The sequence below is a fragment of the Passer domesticus genome, chromosome 2, assembly GCF_036417665.1.
Source record: "Passer domesticus isolate bPasDom1 chromosome 2, bPasDom1.hap1, whole genome shotgun sequence".
NCBI classification, from domain to species: Eukaryota; Metazoa; Chordata; class Aves; order Passeriformes; family Passeridae; genus Passer; species Passer domesticus.
The window spans coordinates 77,131,060-77,156,393 of record NC_087475.1 but is presented as its reverse complement, the minus strand read 5'-3'; the positions used below and the strand labels follow the sequence as shown (position 1 = coordinate 77,156,393).

At 37.8% G+C, this 25,334-nt stretch overlaps 1 long non-coding RNA gene across 1 annotated transcript in view; it reads right to left on the bottom strand.

Moving 5' to 3' along the window:
- The window catches only part of LOC135294326 (uncharacterized), a 47,733-nt gene extending 22,655 nt beyond the window's left edge, over positions 1–25,078 (bottom strand). The window contains exons 1-2 of the long non-coding RNA XR_010356445.1: positions 24,770–25,078; positions 12,702–12,795 (exon numbers count right to left, since the gene is read on the bottom strand). This is a non-coding gene — a long non-coding RNA (uncharacterized LOC135294326). The remainder of the gene's footprint in view (positions 1–12,701; positions 12,796–24,769) is intronic.
- Positions 25,079–25,334: the final 256 nt, after the last annotated feature.

Below are 25,334 nucleotides of genomic sequence, written 5' to 3'. Positions count from 1 at the left end.
AGGCTTTCCATGTAGCTTTTCACTATTTGAGGAATAATCCATTGCAAAATCTTAAAGATTTTGTTATCTCAGGATATTTGTTCTCATCTATTCCTAACCTTTCTCTCATCAAACAGTGGGAGGAATCTTATGGGATTAAAATCTCGGCTCTTACAGCAAGGGCACTACTTTAAAAGGTTGCTAGGGTATCAGCACATGATGATTGGGCCTTTTTGTCATTTCTAATAGGCTTAATGAAAATGGCAACATTTTCCCTCCTTACTTGAGGCATTTAACTTTGTGCCTGAGGTGGGAGCTCATGTGGGAGTGGAGGAGGCTCCCAGCATGGCTGTTCTCAATTACTCTCCAAAGGCTGCCTTTACTGCAAAGGGGCTCTGAGGTCCCAGCCCATGCACACAAGTCAAAGGTCTAAAATTATCTCCTGGCTATGTTATAGCAAATTTTCCTGTACTTCACATGGCCAGGCTGTGTGGGATGCTGTGATTAGAACCACACCACACAAAGGTGTTCAAAACTGTCACTCACGGAAAATTCTGCTGCCTTGGTAAAATATAATGACCTCTAATGACGTATAATTCAGTTTGTGGAGGATTGTAATTAGCGAAAAACCAAAGCTGAAAGATTGTGTAGGTGAATTGCAGTTTATAGAATTATAGGGCCTGCTCTTTCTGCCATTTAGTTCTGTAGGCTCTGAGCCATGGAGCAGTTGCAGCTCCACTCCTCACACCCCATCGAGCAGGGCAGAAACTGAAACTTACTCTGTCTCCCATTGGGAATTGCTACTCAGCAAGTACAAAACCCAGAGAGGTGGAGAATATTATAACCCAAGAATAACTTAAAGCTAGGAAGGCTTAAAGCTTTTTCCCCTGTTTCCAGGGGGAAAAGAGGCCTGAATTCACTTGGGTGCAAGAGGGAATTAAATGTGAGGATGCCACGTTCTGAGCATGTGCTGAGATAATGCTCAAAAACAGCAGCATAAGACTAAAGATTCAGTTTTAAAAGAAGAAACTGTTCGTGCTTCTGCTTTAGAAAGAAAGAAGAGGTGCTATCCTTGCTGCAGGATTCAGAGGTGCGAGTCTCAATTGGAGAGAAGCACTTATCTGCCAGCCTGCATGAGGCATCTCAGCCCTGGAGAGAAATGGCATTTACCATCTATCCTGTTTTCAGTGTTTGTCCACAGCCTGACCTTGGCTGGCTTCCCAGCCAGTGCTCTCCTTTAGCTGCTCTCATCTTTGGGCACTCCCTCCTTTGGGGCATCACTCTTCCTTCCCAGGCACTGGGTGGAGACATCAAAGGACAGGGACAGGGCATTTCAGTGCAGCAGTGAGGCACCCAAACATCTGATTGTACCAGCACCAGAAAAATTAAATTTCCTACTATTTCCCCATCTCATAAAGGAGAACACCTGTGAGAGACAATGTATTAAACATTAAGAGGTGCTCAGAAACCATAATGTTTAGGAAGAACACCAAGGTATGTTCACTGGCAGACCCTTTGATTTAGGAGCATCTGAACTGGCCTGTGCCTGAAGTTACTGCGGCAGTGATTTTCTGTGTCAGTGCTTAGCACCCTGGAATTCACATTAAAAGTTAAATGAACAGAGCAGCTTTCTTCTCCTAGATGTTTTATATTTTTTAATACATATACATGTTACCCAAAAATCTATGGATTTTTTTTAAATTCATCAATTGTTTTTCACTTGGTATTAGTTTCATTTACAGCCTTCCACACATGATTCTGTGTCATAGCAGTGTTACAAAATGAAAGTAAATGTTTCCCTGTTTGGGAAAAAAATAGTGTTGTATAACTGACAATTACTTCTCAGGCATAAGGCACAGAGACCTATTAACTTTTTCATTGGAGTTAAAGTGTCCATCATTTGATGCATAATCAGAGATATATACTGGGGATCTATGGAGAACATGAATTCCTATTACTGAAACCCAGCCTTTTCTCAAGCTGTGAAATGCTTTTGTGAAAGAGCACTGTTATTATGAATACATGCACTTGAATTGTAAATTCTCAGGGTGTAATCTCAGACTTGGGTATGCATATGTGAGATAGTGATACAAGAATACATATGACTTCCTTGCTTGAATAAACTGATGTTAAAAGTAGTGATTTACTTTTCATGGTATTTTTGTCTCTTAGCAACCTCAATTGTTTTCATCATAGTGCATTTATGTTTGAGTTATTCATTAACTTACAGTACTTGAAAGTGGTTATTACTATAATCTTTTGGGTTATGAGCTGTTCTTTTAGGCTACAAGCTAATAACATGAGAGGCAGCCACTTTATCTTTTAAAAGTTTTTAAATGTTATCAGATTAAATAATTCTCTTATTGGAGTATTAACAGGGCTACCTGTATTAACAGGATAACCTGAGAGACATCTTTTCTGGATAATTTAGTCTCAGAACTTAAGCATACACAAATTAAAACATATTCCAAACTTTCACATGTACCTTATGCATCATCTATGGATCTGAATAACATATTTTGAGCAAATGCATTTCTTGGTTCTATTTATTGGCCAAGGCTACTGACTACTTCTCTGCTTTGGTTTTCTATTAAAAAAGTTCTTTTCACTGAGGGTTTTTTTATTAACTTACTTCAAGAAGATTAACCTGACATAGCCTAGTAGTTGTTATAGTTTTTTAGGAAGTTCTGTTATTAAACTTTTTATGGCATGTTATAATAATCATCTTCATCACAAAAATTGCAAGACAAGGAAAAAGACAGTGCTTGCAAGGATTCAAGTTTACATTGGTGTACTTTTCAAAGGATGTAGGGTCAGATGATATCCATGAAAATGTACCAAAAGTATAAGCATTCTTATATAAGTTTCTCAATACTTCTTCTTTCCTTATTTTGAAAACACTTACTACTTTTTATGTGTGTAAATTATTAAAATCCTACAGCACTAATATTTCAACAAAAGGAAGTGATTGTCTTGGAACAAGTATTGCCCTATAGCATCCAAATAATGAATAGAACAATTAATAAATGTGATCTTTACTGAAGCAGTGGAACTGTAATAAAACTTGACAATTAGGAGAGAGATCTAATTGTCTAAATCAAATAAGGGTGGAAGGTGAGTCACTGGTCTTTATAATCATAAGAGAAAAAAATCAGTTCTGGACTGTAGCAGTTAAAGTGTTTCCTCAGAGAAACAGAAGTACCTGATAACTGAGTCACTATGGGCAATAAACTGATGTATCTGAGACGCCTGTATGAAGAAGGTGTATTTGGTAATAAACCATGCCTGACCTACAAATGGCAATGGGAAGCTCCATAAAACATTATCTCATATTTCACTTGTTACAAATGTTTGGGCCTCTGAAGTGCTCCCTGGGATTTGTACATGTTTAGGTTCATTGATCAGTAATGGAAAGGGAAAGAATGGAGCCCAAGAGAACACATTTCTCCAACTTGACATTAAGAAGTGGTGAAACTGTTCCTTTAGGTTCACAACTTTCCAAGAAGCCCCTTCCATTCCCATGAAACAAGAAATTTTACTTTCCACAAAAAAAAAACTTTCCTCTAAAAGCAAAGAAACAAAATATTTTTGGCTATACTTAAAGGAAACTACAACTTTTCAGGGGCACTGCCCATGCTATTAGGAAGTGAAAGTATTTAAAGCTCATGATTGCCGCTTTGATGTCTCCTTTAGTAAATGGGGATATGCCAACATTAACTGATTAATGTCTGCTGCTTCATGAGCTCGTTAGAGATACACTGAAATTTTCACACAGAGTTTTTCAAGAGCATGTGGAATACAATACAAATGTTCCAAGCTTTCCAACTTAATTATACAAATGCCAGTAATGTCCACCACGCACACCCATACTTGTCCAACACCAACTGACTGTTCATGTGCACACTCAAATGAAGACTGGTTTTATCAAGATATCTACCTTCCCCTTTGTCAAGTCTTTTCACACAAAAAATATGAAACATGGTGAATCTATGTGGTTATATTTTGAATATAATTTCTTAGAAGGAGGTTTAAAAACTCCACAGTATAGACTGTTCTACACGTAGATATATTCTGATGTTTGGCATTCCAAATCACTCTTATTTAGGTTTCTTCTAGAGGAAGGCCAGCCTGTTTTGGCTATTTTATTGATGACACATCTTCCAAGGTCAGAAATATTTTTTGTTGCCAGAGAACCTCATGGTTGCTGTACATAAGGCAGTGATGTGGAAGAAAAAGACAGGCAGTGCCCATATTCAGTGAACATTTTGTTTCATGTATTTGAACGTTGGCTTTGGAACAGCTGATACATTCCCTCCTGATTTTCAAACCTACTAAAGCACCATCCTGCTAAAGGTCACCTGGCTACAGTTAGCCTGTGAAAATTACATTCTTTGTTACAATATATAAGTAATTCCTCTCCAGATTTTTCCCTTTTGTTTTTCCAGAGACAGTCCAAACCTGCATATGACTCCTGTTGTTTCTGGAGAGCGCACCCTTCTCCCTAAGGATCACTTTCTAATTTTGAGAATGTTGAAAATGGAAAATATGGAATACAATAAAAAAGTATGTAAAAGTATTGTTTGCAAGATGAATCTAATGTCCCAAATTAACAATGAAACTTGGTCACCACATATTTTACAGAGCTACCACAAACTTCTAGTGCTTTAACTGAAGGACTTCCAGAAGAACAGATACACAGCCTGGTGACAGGAAAAGCACTACAATTCTTTCCACAAAGTTCACAGATCTTCACAACTTGGCTGTTGGCTTTTACTGATTTAATTTGAGTTGCCATAGCTTTTCACTTATTATTAGTGAACCCAGTTTTGTGGTCATACCTTACAGCAAAAAGAATAAAAGCTTACTGTGATGAAAACTTTATAAAAAGAAAGCCTAGAAGACTGTGAAAGGATGCTGAAATCAAGAAGGTGAACAGAAGGGAGGCTAAAGACGAGATGCCAAGAAGGAAAGAAACATCTACTTATTGCTGCAGAAAATCCTCTAAATGTTTAAAGACCTGTTTGGTAGCTCCCACATCTACTTCTACCAGCTGACATTACTCACTGATTCATCTTCATTACAAACCCCCAGTTAGACGAAACCCCAGTTTTAGAAAAACACAAAACAAAACAACACCCCACAAAAAAACAACCAGCAACCTCCCCCCCCAAAACAAAACAAAAACAAAAAAAAAAACCAAAACCCACAAAAAACCAACGAAATTCCACTACACTCAGATAAAAGAGGGTGAATGGAGAAAGGATTTCCCAAGCCTGAAAACCTCCCTTGTGCAGTCATTTGTTTGAGAAAATATAGAAGTAATTGCATTTTAATTGGACACAATCTTATTGGAACAGGGAATAGTGAATGTAGCACATTAAATAAATAAAATCAAACTACATTCTAATTACCTTCTTACAATCTCAGTAAGGAATTTGCAGTTAGATTAGGGTGTTTCAGGCAATTACATTAAAGACTTCCTAACTCAGAAAGGAATCCAGCTGGCACTTGAAAAGCAATATTGTCCTTGCAGTGCAAAATGCAACATTCTCCTGGTTTCCATTAGTCTTTCTTTAGCTGTTCTTTTGGTTTGGTGGGGTTTTTTGGCTTTGTTGTTTGGGTTTTTTGTTGTTGTTGGGGTTTGTTTTGGTTTGGTTTTTTTTAAGAATAATGGAGTATGGAAGGAAGTGTTAGATCCTAGAGCAGTATATCCTATTGCACGTTTCAACCCACAGAACATGGCAGAAAAGGTAACTGAACACCACCAGCCATCACTATTGCTGCACGTGCTCTGTGTCCTGACAGAAGGTACAGACAGACAGGTTATGGTAAAATGCAAGTCATATTTTCACACATTCATTTTTCATTCTAAAACTACAGCTTAAAATGGAAGGAGTAGAGGGGGAGCATTCCTGATGTCAGCTTAAGATACTTAGAACTGGCTAAAGCAGCATCAGAGGAGTGCCTGCCCTATTTGAGAAGTTGTGGAGAATAGAGTGAGAAGGCAAAAACAGCACCTTTCCTTTAAAAAAAAGTCAAGCATTTACAAACTAATCTGCTTAGTTTACCATAGAAATTCTGCTAAAAATAATTAACTAAGGTCTCAAATGAAGACGTACTAAAACAAACTTATTATGAACAAATACTCTCAATCCCGCACAGCTTTTTCCATGACTGCATGATGGGCAGAAGCCCTTGTTTTGGCACAAGCCATTTGTGTGCTTGTCAAGTATTGCATAGAATTTGATAGGCAAAACAATTTATTAGGCTTCACTTTTCTAAAACATGATACAACTTCCATAGTCTGGATATAGCAGTAGGTAGAAGATCTCATTCAGATAGAAATCTTTTGTTGATTAAAAAAATGGAAGGTTGAACTGTTCAGTCAGGATGTAGCAATAGCACAAGGGGTAATGGCTATAAAAAAGGAGAGGGTAGGTTTAGATAATAGGAAGAAATTCTTTCTTTTGAGAGGTATGAGGCACTGAAACAGGTTGCTCAGAGAAGCTGTGGGTGCCCCACCCCCAAAAGAGTTCGAGGCCAGGTTAAGATGGGGCTTTGAGCAGCCTGATCTTGTGGAAGGTGTCCCTGCCCATGGCAGGAGGGTTGGAGCTGGATGACCTTTAAGGTCCATTCCAGCCCAAACCACTCTGAGACTCTATGACATACACTGAATTCAGTACTCTTCAATTACCTCCTGTATCTCCTGGAAGACTGAACAGAAAGTATGTGCTATTAAATTTGCAGGTAACAAGAGGCACAAAAACAAGAACTGTCTTGCAAACAGAATTGCAATACAAAATGAACTCTTGTGGAGGGTTCGGTAAAACAAGGACAAAATTCAACTGGAATAGGTACTAGGTATTTATCTCAGGATATTGAATTTTACAAGAGTCTAAGGAAACAATTCATTAGACATGTTTTCCTGGAAACTCTAGGGACATCACAAGCTAGAAATCAGTTATGACCATCTTAATTGTTAAAAATGTATGTGTGTATTAGAATATAGCGTGCAAGACACAAGAAGCAGTCCTTACTCTCTGCACCATACTGGTAAATGTTTTTCCCTAATACTGCACTCACCTTTGGAAATTACACTCCAAGGAAAACCACTTAAACATTAGGGTTAGTTCAGAGAAGAAACTGGTAAGTGGTTTATATAAAAGAGAGGAAAAAAATTGCTTTTCATTTTCATGCTTATTGATTCCAGTAGCAGAAGGGTAGAAAAGTTCCTGTTAGACTGGAAAGATTCATGTTAGATAGTAGGAAAACCTTGTTAATTATATGGCTCCAGACCTCTACACTGCCGGTGAAATTGGGTTGGAATAACTGATCATGATATGGGGCATGCCTCTTTACACACTTCCATGAAACATATATTGTCAATTTTGAAGCAAATAAAAAGGTTTACACTGTTTTAAATCAGATGGCACTAATACCTGGAGAAATTTGGTTTTTAATATACTTGCAATTGTAAATAAATTTGTGATGATCTTACCAGCTGCTATTCTATTATAATAAGTTTTTATGACAGCTCTTTTTAGAGTTTTTAACTTCATATTTTGATAATTGTATTTCATAACTACCTAAATTCACTGAAACTGACAAATTCCATTAATTCCCATCTTGGTCATTACTTACAGCAAATTGTAACTAAGACTAGTTTATAGACTGAACTACAGGAATTTGCCAAAAGCTGTTCATTTCAGCTGGCTGAAAGCACCCAAATTTGCTATTCAAAAACTCAAAGTGAGTGAAGTGACATGACAAATTCATGTGTGGCCCCAGTAAGTGCAAAAAAAACCATGTCATGGTATAAAAGGGGTGCTTTAACTGAATGTGTAGCAATAGTGTAGCTTACAATAAATTATTGAGTACCAGAGAGCAATATACAGATTTCACAAAAGGAGATTTACTACCACTGAGCCAGCTCCTATGGGGAAAAGTCTAATTATCATTTTGAAAGCAAAAGAAAAAACTTTGGATCTGAATTACAGTTTTCATACAGAGGCAGAACCGTAAAGAAAAATATGTTTTTAAAAAGTGTAAAAGTCATTCTTCCTCCAGTACATCACTTGAATTTAATTTGTCCATAAGTACAATCTTCCTACATGAATATCTGAGTAATTTTCATCACTTAAAATGAAAGCACAGATGTTTCACTTAGTTTTTGCTTATTTGTGAACTCACATCACTGGGTCTTGCTTTGGAGATTAGGAGAATTTTTTAAACCAACAGAGGCAAAACTGTGAAGAGGCCCAGGTAGCTCAGCTGAAAATGAGGCTTCCTGGATTGGAAATATTTATAATATTTTATACTCAGAGGTCAAGTTCTGTGAGATTTTGTTGGATCATCTCTATTCCCAGTGCCGTGCCTCCTGTGTAGTCACATGCATCAGTGAGGTGTATGTCTGGACTCAAAAATATTATCTAAATCAAGACAGTAACTTTTTTTTATATGACTTCTGCAAGAGCACATCCATGATGCAGAAGATATCCTTCAGCTGGCATTGACAGGATTTTGTGCCATGTGCAGCGGTGGCAGCAATTCCCTTTGCTGGGAGGACAGAGCTGTGACATCAGCAGTGGGCAGTCGTTCCCTCCATGCCAGCCAGTGCCATGCCAGTCCAGCTGGGCCCTGGGAGCAGCCAGGACAAGCCTCTCACTGGGGACACCTCTGCAGGCACCACTTTGCTTCTCAGCACTGACTCCCTTCTGCCTCCCTCCACCAGACACCATGTTCTTATTGAGGGGTTGGGGTAAAGAGAGAGGCAGAGCCAACATGAGGTGAAGAGAGATGGGAAACTTGTCTTGCACGCTCCTTCACAGGCAGGCTCTGTCCAGCTGGTGTGTTTTATGGTCTGTCTGCACCAGGAAGCATGAGTCTACGTTAATTTCTTTAATTTATTTTTGGGAGAGGGTTATCATTCATACAAGTTTCTCCAGTCTCTTTTGCTCCAATCATCCAGCTTCTGAAATATTAAAGGCTCTTGACCACTTCTATGGCACAGTTGCTTATCTAATGCAGGACTAAAACATGGACTTTCTTCACAGAATTTTTAAAATCTGCACATGACATTTACATATTCTTTTTAAGATGTTAGAGAAAAGTATTAAAGTTCTCTGTCCTGTAGCTCTTAAACAGAATATCATTACTGGCTGACATACCAAGATCAAATATTTTATTATGTCATACTAAGTACCAGAATTTTTCTACAAGGTAGCTAGGGAAACCAGAGCTCCCATTTTGCCCCAAGTTCTTTCCCTAACATTGTGATCTGATGCTAGAGGCAGAAGTAATTTCTCTCACCATGGATACCTAATACCATCTGAGGTACTCTAGTGATATCAAATAAATTCAACAAAGGGCTGGCAACCAACAGAAATCCATACTTCACTCGTACAGCCAAAGGAAGATCAGCAAAATCAGCCATTGACTTACAATGGCATTAAACATTCACAAATAGGCAAACACGTGCTGCCCAGTCTATATCTCCTCTGGGCAGTGGAGACATTCATGTGAAATATGAACCTGGAGAGGCTAAGTACTTATATATCAGTAATCAACTTAAATTTTGAATCTCTGCAGGCTCTACTAGAATTTTGGACAACTGCTTAAGCAAATATTTACTAATGTCTTAAATGAATTTTTTTTTTTGCATCCTGAATCCCATTCTCCATGGCTTGGATTGTTCTAGGGCCGTGGCAGCATTTCTAGAGTTTTGACCTGGGGTTATTGAACTTTTCAGCTTTAGTATGTACAGGTTTGTGTCCTGACTGCTGGACTGTCCTCAGACACTTTATTGCCTTTCCAGTGACTGCACTGTAAACAAAACTGAGGGCTTCACTTTCATCTAACCGACCTTTTTCCTCAGCATTGTTACAGAACAGATTCTTTCCCAGCTGGTATTTACCTGGATAATCACATCCTCTATTGTATAATCACATCCTCTGTTGTAAGACCACTGTCACACAGCCCAGCTTTTAGCTGTTTTCTTTCTTTGTTGTACTAATATCATTGTTTCTGGCACAGCTTTTGCCTCTTCATGTTTCTTTATCCAAATCAAAATTAGCAAATATTGTGTGTGCTTTTGAGCTGCTTGTTTCTTTTTTGCTGCAGTGTCACCTTTTGTGTCTAGCCATAATTCTTTTGAATTAAGGGCACTGCCTCAATCCTCCAGTCCATGCAGCGCACAATGCTGTCATTTGCAAAGCCCAGACAAATAAAATAATCTGTTGCTAATATAATCTCCCCAAAAAACCGCTGTTAGTTCTGGAGCTTGATATGGCAAATATATGCTGGCTCTGAGCCATTTTTCACCTTATATAATTCTTTTTCTATTTCATGTTGTACCTGTGTCATGGTCTCCATTCTTAATCAGCTTCAGCCTGAATGGAGATGTGGGTGTATCTTAATTTTCTTGGCAAACCCTAATGACTCTGAAGGGTTAACTCTGTTTCCTAATGTAAATCTGCACATCTGCTCTTCTGTTGGCATCCAAAACAAATCTAATTGTGTAACTATTATAAGTGTCCTGATCACTGAGTGCTGTTAAAAAATAATCATAAAATCCACCACCAGAAGCATAGCAGCCCTCAGACTTAGTGCTTTCATGCTGCAACCCACCAGTTGCAGATTCAATGATGTGTGAGTAAATCCCCACATTTCATGAGTGTCAAAGCTAGCAGAGCTCTTATCCTCACCAGTCTCTCTCTCAGGATGATGTTTTCATCACCATAAAACTGACTCCATATCATTTCTTATTGAGCAATTTCAGACAGGCATTTCACTGCAGGAGCATGATTAATTTCCATTGAAAATAATTTATCCTGCACATATCTCAAGATATTTGTTGCAAAAAATGTCCATGCTGTTGATTTCACAAAGTACAGACAGAATTGCTTAGAAGTTTTATCGTGGGAGGGGTGCCCACCCTGTGAAGTAAAGCACAAGTATCATCCTGATTATATTCCTTTCGAGCCAATACAGTAATTTCACTATCAGTGACTACATATCAGTTAATATAAGATTTTAACATATTTATTCATTTAAGACCTGTCTTCTGATTAGTTTCTGCAAAGGTGTTTGCCACTGTCTCCTGCCAATACTCCAAATTCCTAATTTTGATCCCCTGACAAGGGTGTGGTAGAGCATGTCATTCCCTTATATCCCCTATTTAGGATGCAAGCTCTGGTGTGCTGCCCCTCTCATTGCAAAAAGCACCTCCACAGTGAGGCATCATGTTGCCAATTTGTGCAGTGAGTTCAGGAGGTAATAATTTGCCACAAGACGATCCACAGTGAAGTCTCATTAAAATATATTTCTCATATTTATTACATAATATAGTGACAGAGATTAAAAATCCCATTTAAAATGCCTTTGGGTACTTTAATTGGTCTGGGGCAGATGATGCAGCTCTAAGATAACTATATTAGTGTTAGAAAAGCAATTCATGATGATCAAATTCAGTTCTTTTCGTTCTTCCTCTGTTATTTACAGAACATTTATTATTAAAATGTTATTTACAGAACATTTTACATTTTTGTAGACATTAATCTGGAGCAAACCAGAAAAACCAGTAAATTGTTTGTTTTTTTTAATGTATGTTGTGAAGATCATGTTCTTGGCACAGCTGAACTATTTTCTAATAGTTTCTTAGCAAGAAATGAGGCTGTGATAAACACCCATCACCCAACCCTTATCCCAACATTTTTTCCTTTCTTCTTTACTGCAGAATTTCAGGTTTTGCTTGTCCATACACAAATTTAATCTCCAGCTGAGATACATGACATGGTAACAGCTTCCTTAGGGTTGGTGTCCATTTGAAAGATTAAAAGGCTTCTGGTTCTTCTCTGGGGCATTTTAGAAGTCAGTTCTTAAGAAAAATTACTGTTTCCTATGTGAAAGAAGCATCTCAGTGCTTCAGACATCTACAGGAAACACTGCTTTGCATCTATTGCACATGCTTTATGGACCAATCAAGGAATAATTTAGACAAATGTGAAAAAAAGTTACTACAGTCCTATTCAGCATTCAAGTTTGATTTTGGTCCATAACAGCAGACTGAAACATGCCTCTCTGCCCTGAGATGAACCATGCATACATTTAAATACAGACATATACAAAGAAACTTCACAACTTTTCCATGTATATGTGTATAGCTGAAGACTTCTGAGCATATGCATGAGCAGTTCTTTGCTCCATTCTTGAAAATACTTAGCACTAAACACTTTTAGTGATGCAAGATCAAGGGCTGTTTTTAATTCATCTTCTTTTTTCCCCTCAGAACAATCTAAGAGGAAAAAAAGTATCATATCTCTTCAAAACTGAAATATTTATGGCTAATTTGGAACAGCATATTTTCTCTGACAATTTTTAATCAACTGCTGTATAAATGATGATACAGATGCTTCACAAATTACTTACTGCTCACTGTCAATGAAAATTATGTATGACACACTATGGATTTGGTCTATAAAAAAATTTTCAGAGAACACATTTACTTCAAATCCTTTGAAGTAGATTTGAAGACCTCCTGAATCATTTAGGATACAGAATGCACTATGTCATATAATCCCCATCATAAATTTATTTTTGAATTTCACCTAAAAGTAGGTTAATATTTCACTCCTCTCCTCACTGCTCCAGAACTACTCTTGTGGCCAAGTTTAAGGCTTTTACGATTTTTAGCCAAAATTTAATTATTACCACCTTATTCTTACCTGGTTTTATGTATCTGTTCACCTTACTCTCTCCCCTTGCAGCACATCCCTTGGAGGTGTTTGTAAACAGGGGACACTTTTTCCTGGAGGTTTCCTGTGTAAGGGACCATTTTTCCTTTAATACTCACACAATATATAGACAAACATGAAATTATTTGCTACTGATTTTCCAACAAGTATTAGAACGTTGTGAAAAAAAAAATCTCTAAGTATCAAATATTCCATTTTGTTACTGACTTTTTCTTTTACACCTTGTGTGCTTTCTCCATAAACGTGCTTTGTTCCACCCCGTGTCTGATAAAGCTGTAGGTCAATATGCCAATCTTAAGATGTTCTTAATATTCAAATCAATAAATGAACATTTCCAAAAAAAATTCCCTTAAAACAGAAGCCTTTTCTCTTCTCTTCTTGCTGGTTACAGGAACTCCTGAGTAGCTACGTCTGGTTTTCATACAAACATGTACTGATTGACAATTTTTGGGATTGTTGGTGGACCTCACTGTCATCTGCCTACTTTTAGAAGGGCAGTTCAATAAGAAAGAGAGGAAAATTGCAGCAGGCCAGGAAGTCCATCAGTCCAGTTCCCCCTGGACCTGTGTATACAGAAGTCTGAAAGTTGGGACCTAAAGCAGTGGCAAGAGCCCACATCTCCCTCCCCTCCCCAGCAGTGAGCCCAGATGGCAGAGAACTCCCCCTGGAGGAGAACTCCACTGTTACCTGATGGAACAAAGGGAAGAGAAGTAAAAGACATAAATGGACAGGCCTAAAGCCCATGGATTTTGCACTTGCTGTGCTTGTTAGGAACTCCCTGGCCTGCAGAGCAGCTCCCCTTGCAGCAGTGGGAGAGCTAAGCTGGAAGCTCCCTTGCTGGGCATTGCACTGGGGCAACGGCATCAGTCACTTCAGGGCAGAGGAAAGAGGCCTCTCGGAGAGAAATGGGAGCAGGAATTTGAACTTCTTGCAGTGCAGAGCTGTGTTTTAGTGGGGCCTGACAGAAGCACAGTTGTGATGAGCAGGGGTGGTTACAGGGGCAAGGAGGAAGAGGCAATGTGGAGCAAGGGGGTGACACCAGGAAATAAGCAGTGCCACAAGGGGTGGTACAAGATCAGCTATGAGATCAAAGTCACTTCATTTGTCCGTGTCTTCAGACTTCTCTTCTTCCCTCTAGTAAAAACTATTTGTTAAGCCATTTTTTAGGCTTTGCAAGTGAAGAAAACTAGCTCATTTAGTATGAAAATATTAGTTTTCTTCTTTCCCCTTTTACTGGGAGGAACAAATCAGCATGTTAGTGCTGGCTCCTTTGTATCTAAACTTGTCCCTTTTTGCTTCTAGTCAGATCCTGGCAGAAGCACTGTACAGGGTATAATGAACCATGGCTGTCATGATTAAACACATTTATCTTCAAGCAAACTCTTCAAGTCACATTGAACAGTCCTCCCTGGAAACTTTCTAACTTCAAGCACACTGACTGATTGTTCAGTCAGCAGTGATTTTTCATTGAAAGTGTTACTGTGTGCTAGCCAGGTTTTCCAAATTTTATTCCAAACCATGTCAAGAAATAGTCTGGGACACAAAGTAAGGGCATAAATAAGTCTTTAGAAATATTAATACCACCCTTCATAGCAATGGATGCCTATATATAGTCTGAAAGGAGGTTGAGGTGTTAACACTGGAGTCCTTGCAGCATCTCTTCAAAAAGCATGGACACAGCACAACTGTGCTAGAAATATTAGTCACTGCAATTAAGGCCAATTTCTATGCAGAGATGTCAAGTAGGAGCTGATTTTTTCCTACTTACTGCAGTGGTGGATGATTAATTCTTACCCAATTACTTCTTGTAACATATGGGTTTCTAAAGTTCAGAGAAATAATCTGGTATTGCTTTCAGCACTGTGGTTTCTTAGCCTTTACTGTTACTAGGCACACAATAAAGAAGGATGGTAAATTCTCTCATCCATACAAAAGCCCTGTAATATTGGTCCCCTTCAGCTTTTATTGGCATGGTTTAATCCCTCCCATGGTTACTCCATTCCACTCTTGCCTCAGAGTTGTCTGCAAGCACCATCTAGTCTGAAATTGTCCTGGAAAACAGTCTCACAGCCCTGAACAGCTTGCACCTGGGCATTCTCTAATCTTTTTCCACCACTCCACCAGCAAGTGCATTTTGAATTGCAGCAGCAGGCACAGAGAAGAGTCACCAGAAGCAAAAGATTAACAGCTCATACATTAAATAGTATAGCTTAGCCAATATATGTAAGGAGATTGTTACAGTCATTTGCTCACATTGAATAGAGCCTCTCTCTTAGTCCATTTAAACAGATACTTAATTTGGATTCTCTGGAGGCCAATCCCTGGCTGCTCTGTGGTGTCAGGTTTAGCTGAACAAGGGCTTCTGGGTTCAGGCACTCTTTTGGCCCATGGAGTAAAATGGAAATCAAAGTTCTTTTCACCCCACAATTATATAGTGGTTTTGTTTCTTACTGCCTCCCAGATTAATACTGCATCTAGTATTTCCAGAAAACCCATGGCCTCCTTGCTGCCACCAAGTATTTACAGAATTGTCTGAAATATCCCCAGTCTGCTCCAGAAAGCTGGAGAAATTTATTGAAGCATACTGTGTTATAACAGCACCTAGATCTTAATTTATTTTCACTCAGAGAAATATGCAATATTATCATTGATTCATAGAATGGTTTGGGTTGCAAGGGACCTTAAATATAACCCAGTTCAACTGCCCTGCCATGGGCAGGGACACCTTTCACTAGACAAAGCTGCTGAAAGGCCCATCCAACCTTGAACACATCCAATATAGATTGATTTTTTTCATTCTTTTCTGGTATGCTCTATCAGATTTATTATGGGGAAATTTTTCCTTGTGTATTTCCACCCTGTAATTTACTGTGCTGGTGTCTACTTCTAACTGAGAAGCACAAGGAAGCTAGAGTCCAGCTTGAGAATCTAATTTTCTGACATTACTCCTTCTCTAGAAATGTCATTTATATTCTATGCTTTCTCATAGAATTTCCATTTGCTTTCTCAAGCAATTCCAGATGCTCAGAAATCTGAAATTGAATCCTATAAGATACAACTGATTCTTTATTTGTTTACCTTTCATGCAAAATAGTTTCAAATTATACATTTTATCATTATGTTTATTTACTGTTTACTATTAGTTACAATAATTTACTTTTCACTGATTAAAAGCTTAGTTTTTCAAGTGTTTGCTTGGAGTTTAATCAGCAAGTAACATTTCCAGAAATAGTTTATGATTTTTCTGTGAATGCAAAACAAATTTCACTGCTGTTATGGCAGCATTTTCTGTATTCCTTTTTGCTTGGTGCTAAACTTAGCTCTATTACTGAAGTACAGAAATTGCACATTACTTGAGATTTCAGGAATTTTTTTTACAGCACCATGAGCAGCTGTTAGAAACTCCTTTAAGAACACACACCTAAGTCACTGAAGTTTCCTCTGCAGCTGTGCACAACTGGGCTAAGGAAGGGTTCAACCTCTTGTCCCAGGGACTGGGGATGTCCAGCAGCTCTGCTAAATTGGCATCAGGTGAGAGGCAGCACTTGAGCTAAGAACTGATTTTTAAATAAGGTTATAGAGAAGGAATATGCTCTAAAATTAGGGTTTATTATGTCAAATTGTTGAGCAGAGGCTAACACTCAGTTTCCATCTCCTAAAAATATACATTCTTTGCATGTTTCTTTCTATATCCTAATCTAATGGTGAATTTTGGTTGGTTTTTTTGTTTTGTTTTGTTTGTGTTGTTGTTGTTTTGTTTTGGTTTTTGGTTTTTCTTGCAACTCCAAAAGAGAGCAGTATTGAGGGCTGCATGGACTACAGAATTCCTGTAAGCCTCTATCTAGTTTTGTCTTTTGGGAAATTGCACACGTCATGCAAGCGTACAAAATTCAGGCACTTGACATGAAACATGACATCTCAAGGATCATCTGTCTTGCAGAGTTACTAACATAACATAACTGCAATTTATGTGTAAGCTGCTCAATCTGTCAGCCAAGTGTTAGGAACTGGATACAGCCTCCTGAAACAGAGGCACAACTCAGAAGTCCTTCACTTTTTTTCACTAAAAAATAAACATGATAGTTATTGGGGTGACATGCAAAAAGCAAAGCTGCATTTTTCAGAGGTAGAGAAGTTTTAGCCAACACATACCCATAGGTTTGCAGCTGTGTCACCAATATTGCCCAATGGCTTCACAACCATTTTAAAGTTTTAAAACTCTCTGGCAGCTTAGGACATGCTACCACCCCAGTTCACATGCCTGATCCAGTCATAAATTTGACTGAACTTTCTAGTCTTCTTTTCTTTTTTTGTTCTTTCTTTTTTTAAATTTTTTCCCCCTTTCTGTTCTGTGAGTGGTTTTTTTGAGGGTTTTTTTGTTCAGTGTTTTTTAATGAATAGGAACAAATCTCAAAAGATCTAGATCTATGAATTTATGAAGCTCACAGTTCCAAGCAGTAAATCCATCACTGTTTTCATATATTACTTATGATCAAAGCCCAGGCTGAATTAATGATAAGCAGCATCACTGCAGTGCACTCTGAACACTAATTCCAAGAAGTAATGAAATTAGCTTTTTGTGATAGTATTTGAAGGTAGCCCTTCTGGAGGCTGACTTTCACAGTGCATTTGGATATCAAATTTACAATTTACACTGTAAATTAAATTTATTTTTATAAGCTTAGTGGAAAAGAAAAAAAAAGAAACAAAAAAACCTATTAGTACAGACTAGTCTAACAAATGACTCACTGATTAATTGCTAAATTCATGAGGTTTCTAACTCACAAGCTCTCTAATTTACAACTTAGAACTTGTACCTTCTGCACCTATGTGCAGATTAGGGGCCAACAGTGAGAGAGCTCATTCTCAGTCCTCTGCCACACCACATTTATGGCCTTTATTACCCCAAGCACAAAAGGTTCAGCAGTCCAGCTGCTGTTGGATCTGCTTCCAAAACCTTTTGGGTAAGGTGACATAACTCTGAGCTTGGAATTTGGTCTTGCAGGAGACTGCAAGCTGCAGGTGCCAGTGGCTACATGGTGACCTTTAGCCCTCTCTGGCCATGGTATCCTGCCTAAATGTTGTCCTTGCTTTGACCTGATGGCACTGCTCCCAGCACTCATCAAGCTTTAGCATGAGCTGGGTAGTAGGCCAAATCTGAACAGAAATTGAGCAGCCCCAGAAAACTAATTTTCCCATTACAAGTACATTAGAGCCTTTGGCTTTTAAGTGACTTCTTTAGTTAAAATTCGTTCCATTTATATCCCAGGTGTGGAGGACATTCTCTTTTCTTTCTCTCATACACTCTTGCATTTCCCAACTCTACATGGAAGTGAGATATTTCATTGCAAATATGGCCTCACATATCTGTTATTGTCTGAGAAGGGATGGAGATGCTATTTGCACACAGAATGTTTTTCAGAATACATTAGCTCTCTTACTCATTGAGAGCTGCAGAACACCAAAAGAACTATTTTCTTTCAGTAAGCTCAGGGGAATTACAGAACTGTCACTGTGGCCTCTATATATTCTATAATATCTTCCCTTGCTTCAGATATAAATAATTAATTTACATAATAAATGGGGAAAAGCCCAAATATTTTCATCAAACTGATAGAGCAGAATTGTTACTAAACAGCTTAGTACTTACAAATATTAGAAAGCCAACTGCACCCACAATAATAATAAAAAAAAAATTACAGAACTCTATAACCCCTCCCTCAAATGTTTTACAAGGAAATGAAATTTAGTTCACTATCTGCAAATGGAAACAGACTTCATAGCCAAGCACAATATACTAATGAGAACAGAATCAAAACTTGCTCTGTCCCAGTTCTGTCTCCCACTGAACAGACACATGCCTTAGGCTTACATGCCTTGTATCTGCTCACATACACACTTGCTAGAGCTTGGCTTTCATCCTGTACACAAAATAATTCATCAGCCTTAGGTTTGTTCCTGTAGTTTTCTGTAAACACCCTTAACTTTAACTCTTGTTCACTCTACCTCCTGCACTGTTCCTGTGTCACTTTCCATATTACATCTTCCTTGGAATTTCTTTTCTGTACATCTTTTTTTATATTTTAAACACATTATTCAAAGTCATATTTTGCCCTGTATAACATGTTTTGCCTTCTTACTGCCTAAACTTCAGGAAAACAGGAGTTCAGTTAGAAGGGATGACAAATGGATGCCTTAATCATCACATATTATGGAAGGAGAGTGGTCTAAGAGACAATATACTGGGTTTGAAGTTTTACAAATGGGTTGAGCATCTCTAACAGCTATTACAAAAATGTAAAGCCTGCTTCCTCTTCCCTTCCTTTCTCCTCCCTTTCCAGTTCAGCTCTCCTGATGTAACATCCCAGGCCCTCCCTTGAAACCACTCTAGTCGCCATCAGGATAAACCAATTCCGCTCACTAAATCATCAAAGAAAACAGAAAGAAATATCAGAAAGAAAGAAACAACAGAAAGAAAACATCAGAAACAAATGTCTCATTTTCTGCCAGTTTAAGGAGCTGGATCAGCTCATCACAAAACCTGATGTGTGCCAGTGCCAAGCAAGAGAGTATGGGCAAGAGAGGAGAAAGTAGTGGGACTGCATCTTTTGGCAGATCCAGACTGCAAAATCTTTTCTGTGCTACAACTGCTTACTCAAAGTAAATCTGCATCAGAAGAGGCGTAATCTCGGTTTTGGTTCATTCATCATCTTTAGACCAGATTTTCTATCAGCCATAATGTCATCACTTACTAAAAAAGTAAATAGAAGCACTACTTCAAACACAGTCACTCTCAGTTTTCAACCTTGCAGGAGTTCCTAGTATCAAAATATCATGCAGTAGTTCCACCAAAATTGGTGTTAAGAGCTGTTCAGGTTTCCCACTAAAGTTAGTGGGAAGCCTGTTTTTCTTTATATACTGGGACAAGTTACAAGATTAAGTTATCTGGCTTAGATTTTCTGCTATCTTTGTCAGAAAGTAAATATCTCAACAGAGTGTCCACTAACTTTGTAGAAGTACAGAAAATCTCTGTCATATGAAGATGAGCAATTATTAAAGCCAGAAAGTAGTTTTCTGTCACTTGAAGCATAAGCCTCACTACATAACTGGCAAATAAAGTCAATAACTGACATTAACTGCTTAATTTTTATTTTAAATATAATTTTATCACCCATTAATCACAGTTACATCCCTTATTAAAAACCCTTCAACGGTAACAGTGACTGACAAATATTACGGTAGATTAAGCTGATCTCTATATGAAGAGAAGAATCCACAACCCACCCTTTACCCTTTAAGGTGCCTGGCAGTCGCTGTATGGGACGCTTGCTCCAATCCTGATTTAGAAAGGCAAAAAGTCTTACAGTTCTGCAACAATAAGACTGTGATGAAAGTAGAAATAAAATTCAACCTGAAAAAAATAAGAACCATTTTTACCACAAGGCTGGGCAGCATATCCTCATGGGGTAATGTAGGGTTGGGAATTTTGGCAGTCAGGCTGTCAAAGAGGTTGCATCTGTGTCCTTGTGTGACTCTCTACACTCTTTCAAGGTGCAAACCACCAAGCCTCCCAGCTCACAACCTTTTCTGCTGGAAATTGCTCTGTGTTGGTGTTATTACCAAGCATGGGTGCAAGATGGCACATGGCACAGGGAATGCAGGAGAGGGGGAAAGCTGGGAAGTGAGAAACAAAACTTCTGACGGCTGTTAGAGTCCAGCCGCTCACTCATTTATTGTGTGCCAGCACTCGAAACACATTTCTTTACAATCAGGGTTCTCCCTAAATACATAGGAAATAATGTTTAATTTTTTATATGAACAATTCATGTCAAAAATTGCAAAGTAATTATTTTTGTAAAGCCCTTGAGATCATGAAATGTGTATTGCATTCCCATATAATTTTATCAGACATCTTCAAACACCAGTAAGGATCTTCTGAAAGGCCACATGAAATAAAGATTTGTCTTTTATACTCGTCTCAGGAAGAGAAGAGTATAAAAGTGAGTGGTGTTCTCTCTCATGGAAGTTATTTCAGTATAGCACAGTATAAAATCATAAGCAAAAAAAGTGATTATTTCCTACTGAAAATATGCTAACTTTTTTTACTGTGGAATAGTTAATAGTTTAATACAACTGTTTTAGTAGTTGCTAAATGATCTCAGTAACTTAGAAAATTTAATTACAGCTGCTTTTTTAGAAAATTACTTTTGAATGAGAAAGTTCTTGACAAACAAGCTTTTGGAGCTATTTCGTCACCAATGTAGGCTAACACAGTAATTGTAGGTCTCAGTTATGCCAACTACGAAGATAACTGATGAGAAATATCTTTATTCTTGTTAAGAAAAAATTACAAGTTTGTGAGGTACTTTCACGTTTTGAAATTGAGTAAAAGGTTATGTAGATATTGACAGGTAATTTTTCACAATGAAAAAAAAAAACCCAGAAAACATAAAATTCCAGACCTAAACTAAGCCATAAAGTTTATTTCCAGTTGAGTTCTATGTCTTAAAAGAAATTTAGAGAGAAATTTTCAAACTTGGATGAATATTATAGCTGTTACATTAATTTTTAAGCTAAAACAAAGTGCTGGAGGAACTAGTGTATTACTAATTGGTTAGCTTGCAAAAATTGTATTTCAATTTTTTTTTCTTTTATTAGCTATGAGGAAGGTGACAACTGAGCTCAAACAAAAATTAGATAACTATTAAATGACTAGATTTTGACCCATAATGATTGCTGCCATCACAGGTGGTACAGCACTATTCTAACCATAAATTAGCACTCTTTCTTAGTAACTGTGTCAATTATTCTTAGGATTTTACTGAAAGATTCATATGCCAATCTTTGGCAAGATTCTGCCAAAGAATCTTGGGCAGATCAACTAGCAGAAAAAAGTTGAGTTTCTAGGTTTTTTCCTCAGCAGCTACCCTGACAAGTTGAGCTCAGCTCAGTTACCTAAACACAAGTTCTGTGCTGTTTGAGACACCACAATTTCTGAGACAGCCTTACAGAGCAGGCTGGTATTACACAAGGCCTGTCAGAGCACAGAGTCCTTCATCAGTGGTTTTTGGACGTCAAGTAGAAGGTCATATCAGCTGCCTCTGGCCAGGTGTTGCAGCCTACAGTGAGCTATATGCTGTTGAGGTCATGCTAGAAAATTTAAGGTTAGGTCAGACATGTCTGCATCAGGAGCAGTCACTAAGAGAATGACAGAATCAGAGGAAAAGGGGATCCAGATAACCTGGAGAGAATTTACAGTAGTTTAGGAGACCAGTAAATTTCCTGAAATTTCAAAACTAAAGAGGTTGTGCCCATGGAATTCTCACTGATGCAATACAAAAATGATAAACTGTCTTTCCTGGCACAGAGAATGACCAGCAATAGATCCAGTGATCCATCATCTCTTTTAGCCTTCCTCTAATACTTTGTCCTTTAAAGACATTATTTATCGATACATATTGTCCAAGGTTTGTTCTGAATCAATTTCAATAAGCTTTAATTAAAACAGAGCTGATTCCATAAAGGCTGTGGATATTATTAAAGGTTGAAACACTGATTTAGTGAAGCTTATTGATTGCCTTTTCTTGCATAGTTCATGGATTCAAGGAACTGAGGGCAATTCATAAAAATTAATAGGAGTGACCTTGCCTGTAGGGAAGCAATTTGTTTTAGAGCCTGTAATAGTTTGAGCTCAAAGGTAACTGCTAGAGAGGTTCTCACACCATCCTTGACACGCTCTTTGTTCTCCAGCTTTTAAATGATGACAGTGATTCATCTTCTTATTTAGCCAGTTGTCTGAAAGCCTTGGAGATACATAATAGTGCCTGTGGAGAGAGCCATATTTGACACTTCCAATTCTGGCACTAACAGTGCCTAGAGGGTTTAAGAGAGAGTGGATTTTTGTATTTGTTTCCCAAATTGAACACAAGAAAAATATTTAGGGGAGATACTGCAATTCTGGCATCTCTGAGCAGTGCATTATTTCCCTGACAGGGGCCTGGACTCAGCCATACAACTTGCTGAAGAAAGTAAATCAACTCAAGGCATGCAGAAGGATTTAGCAGAATGAAACTTTTAACGTTTTTAAAAATATCCTATATGCCCTGATGCAGATGCATTGGGCAGGATTTTTAAAAAGTCAATTCCTCCTTCCCACTTACAACAAAAACATGCACCAAGACATGCTTTCTACTCACTACCATGAAATTGTCTTCATGCAACAATAATTAAATTTTCCTATACATCCCAAAGGACAATTCTTTGAAAGTATAAACCTCTGCCTTCAAATAATCAAGTATCCTTCCATTATCATCTCAAAGAGGTGAGTATTTGTCCCTCACTGCTGGCAAAGTAGTGCCAGTGTAGAGAGGATGAACAGGATGGGGTGTTCAAGTCACTGCCATTTTCAGCCAACACATTAAAGTTTACCCACATGTCTGTGGATATCAAGTATTAATAGACCACAGCCATAGCCCAATTTGCTTAAATTCTCCCATATTTTCTCTAAAAAGATTGGAAAATTGCTAATTTTTGAACCATTTCTGCTGGCAGCAAACTGTCATGCTTGTGAAATTGTACTTGTGTTTCTAGCTAGGTCAGTCCTGGGACTTCCTGAAAAATGAGGGCAATGGGCTCGTTAGGGCTGCTTATTATCATGTGGAATAAGAACTTTTATTTGTATACAGTCTATAAATGGCCATTTTATTTTATGACCAGGAGTTATGGAAACTGAGGAAAGACTTGTCCATAAACTGTCAGTACCAACTCCAAAAATGTGTAGGACCAATAAAAGAAATTACAGCTTTCATTTAATAATTACTATTTAACTTCTTGTTTATTTTTTATTGAATCAGGAGGTGATTTTGAGTCCATGTTTGACAGAGATGTAGTTACATTGTTTCATTTTAAAAATCCATTAGTCCAGAATAGAAATCTAATTATTTCACCAATATCTGGAACTTACTGAGCTGTCAGTTCTGTGCTATTAAGCAAGTGACTCTGAGACTTTGGGAATTTATTTGGTACCAGTCATCATTGGGAGCATCAGAGAAAAGTTAGAAGATTCTTACAGTACCTCTATGAGCCCTTTGATTCTTATTTGAGAATTTAGCTCAAAAGAGTAATGAGAATGTCCAAATGAGAATAGAAACAATATTTTCTGAAAATAGACCTTTGAGATTTTCTTCATGTATTGCATTGAAATCAGTTAATTAATTAAAATAAAATTTAATAGTAGTCAATTTAAATTACTAGGAATCAATTTAAAATAACCTTGAGTAAGCTTAATTTAAAAATTAATTCAATGTGATATAAAACAAAGGAATCCATAAAGTATTATAATGAAAGATGTATTTCTATATTTTGTCATTATCTTCCACATTGCTGTCAACTTTGTTTGGTTTAGGCTGAGGCTTTTTAAATTAATTTTGACCAACCGAAGGACAAATATGAAAAAAAATTAGAAGGGAAACTTAACTCTGTCTGCAAATGAAGGTCAAATTCATGACATCTGATCTCAGGAACACAAATTTCCCATTATCTCTGAAATTAAATACCACAAGCACTTAGGCTCTAATACTTGAAATCTATGAACTTATTTAGAAAATATTCAAGTAACCGCTTTTGCTTATGAGAAGAAAATTAATGCCTGTGTAGTGATTAAGAAAAGCCCAGGTCTGATGCCAGGCCCTGCCCTGCCAGCCTGAGGAGCCCCAGGGTCCACATCTCCCTCACACCTCACTTAAATGCTCTTTGAACTCTAACTGGTTTTTAGTTTCATTAACACCCAATAGCAATGACTGCTGAACAGTGTCAGTCACTTAATTTGAAGACAACTCAGCACTTAATAATGAAAATGAGTAGCAGCCCAAAAACAATATCTGCTCCTGATCTTTTCTACAGAATCAAAATTATTTCAGAAAGCCACTGCAATTAAGAAATAAAACAACAAATCGTGTTCCATTCAGCAAAAAGCAAAGCAATTGTAATTACCAAATTTGACACAGAGGGAAAGCATCCAAATGAAGCATCATACTGACCTGCCCCAGCACCCAAGTGAGAATGTCCATCTTGTGCCATCACGAGTCAGGTCAGAACCAGGAGTAACCAAGCTATGTGGGATTTACAGTAACAGCAAGAGTTCAGAAGCAAGACATTCCCAATGGCAGTACTGAGAGAGGCCCTAGTTTACTTTGTCAAAAATTTGTAAAGAAAATTAATCTTAAGAACAGATTTTAATAAATTTGGGGTGTGAGAGCTTTTTGTATCAACAGTGTCTCTATCGCCAGCCGGGGGTATGTACAAATCATGGACGGGACGGGACTGCTAGGAACGTGCCTTGAGCTGTTTTATTTTTCAGCATCAGTCCCATTACATGGTCATGACAATGGGAAGATGCCAGCAGTTCACATCCCAGGCAGCAGACCAAGAACTTAATGTTACAATTTATGTTAAAAGTTTTTTGACCAATCACACAAAACAAAAGCATATTGACAGTGGTTCCATGCAATCGCTATAAACACATGTACCTTCGGTTAAAACAATGCTTGTTTATTTAGAATACAATACCCGCTTGTATTAAAACACAATGCACAGAGCTCCATT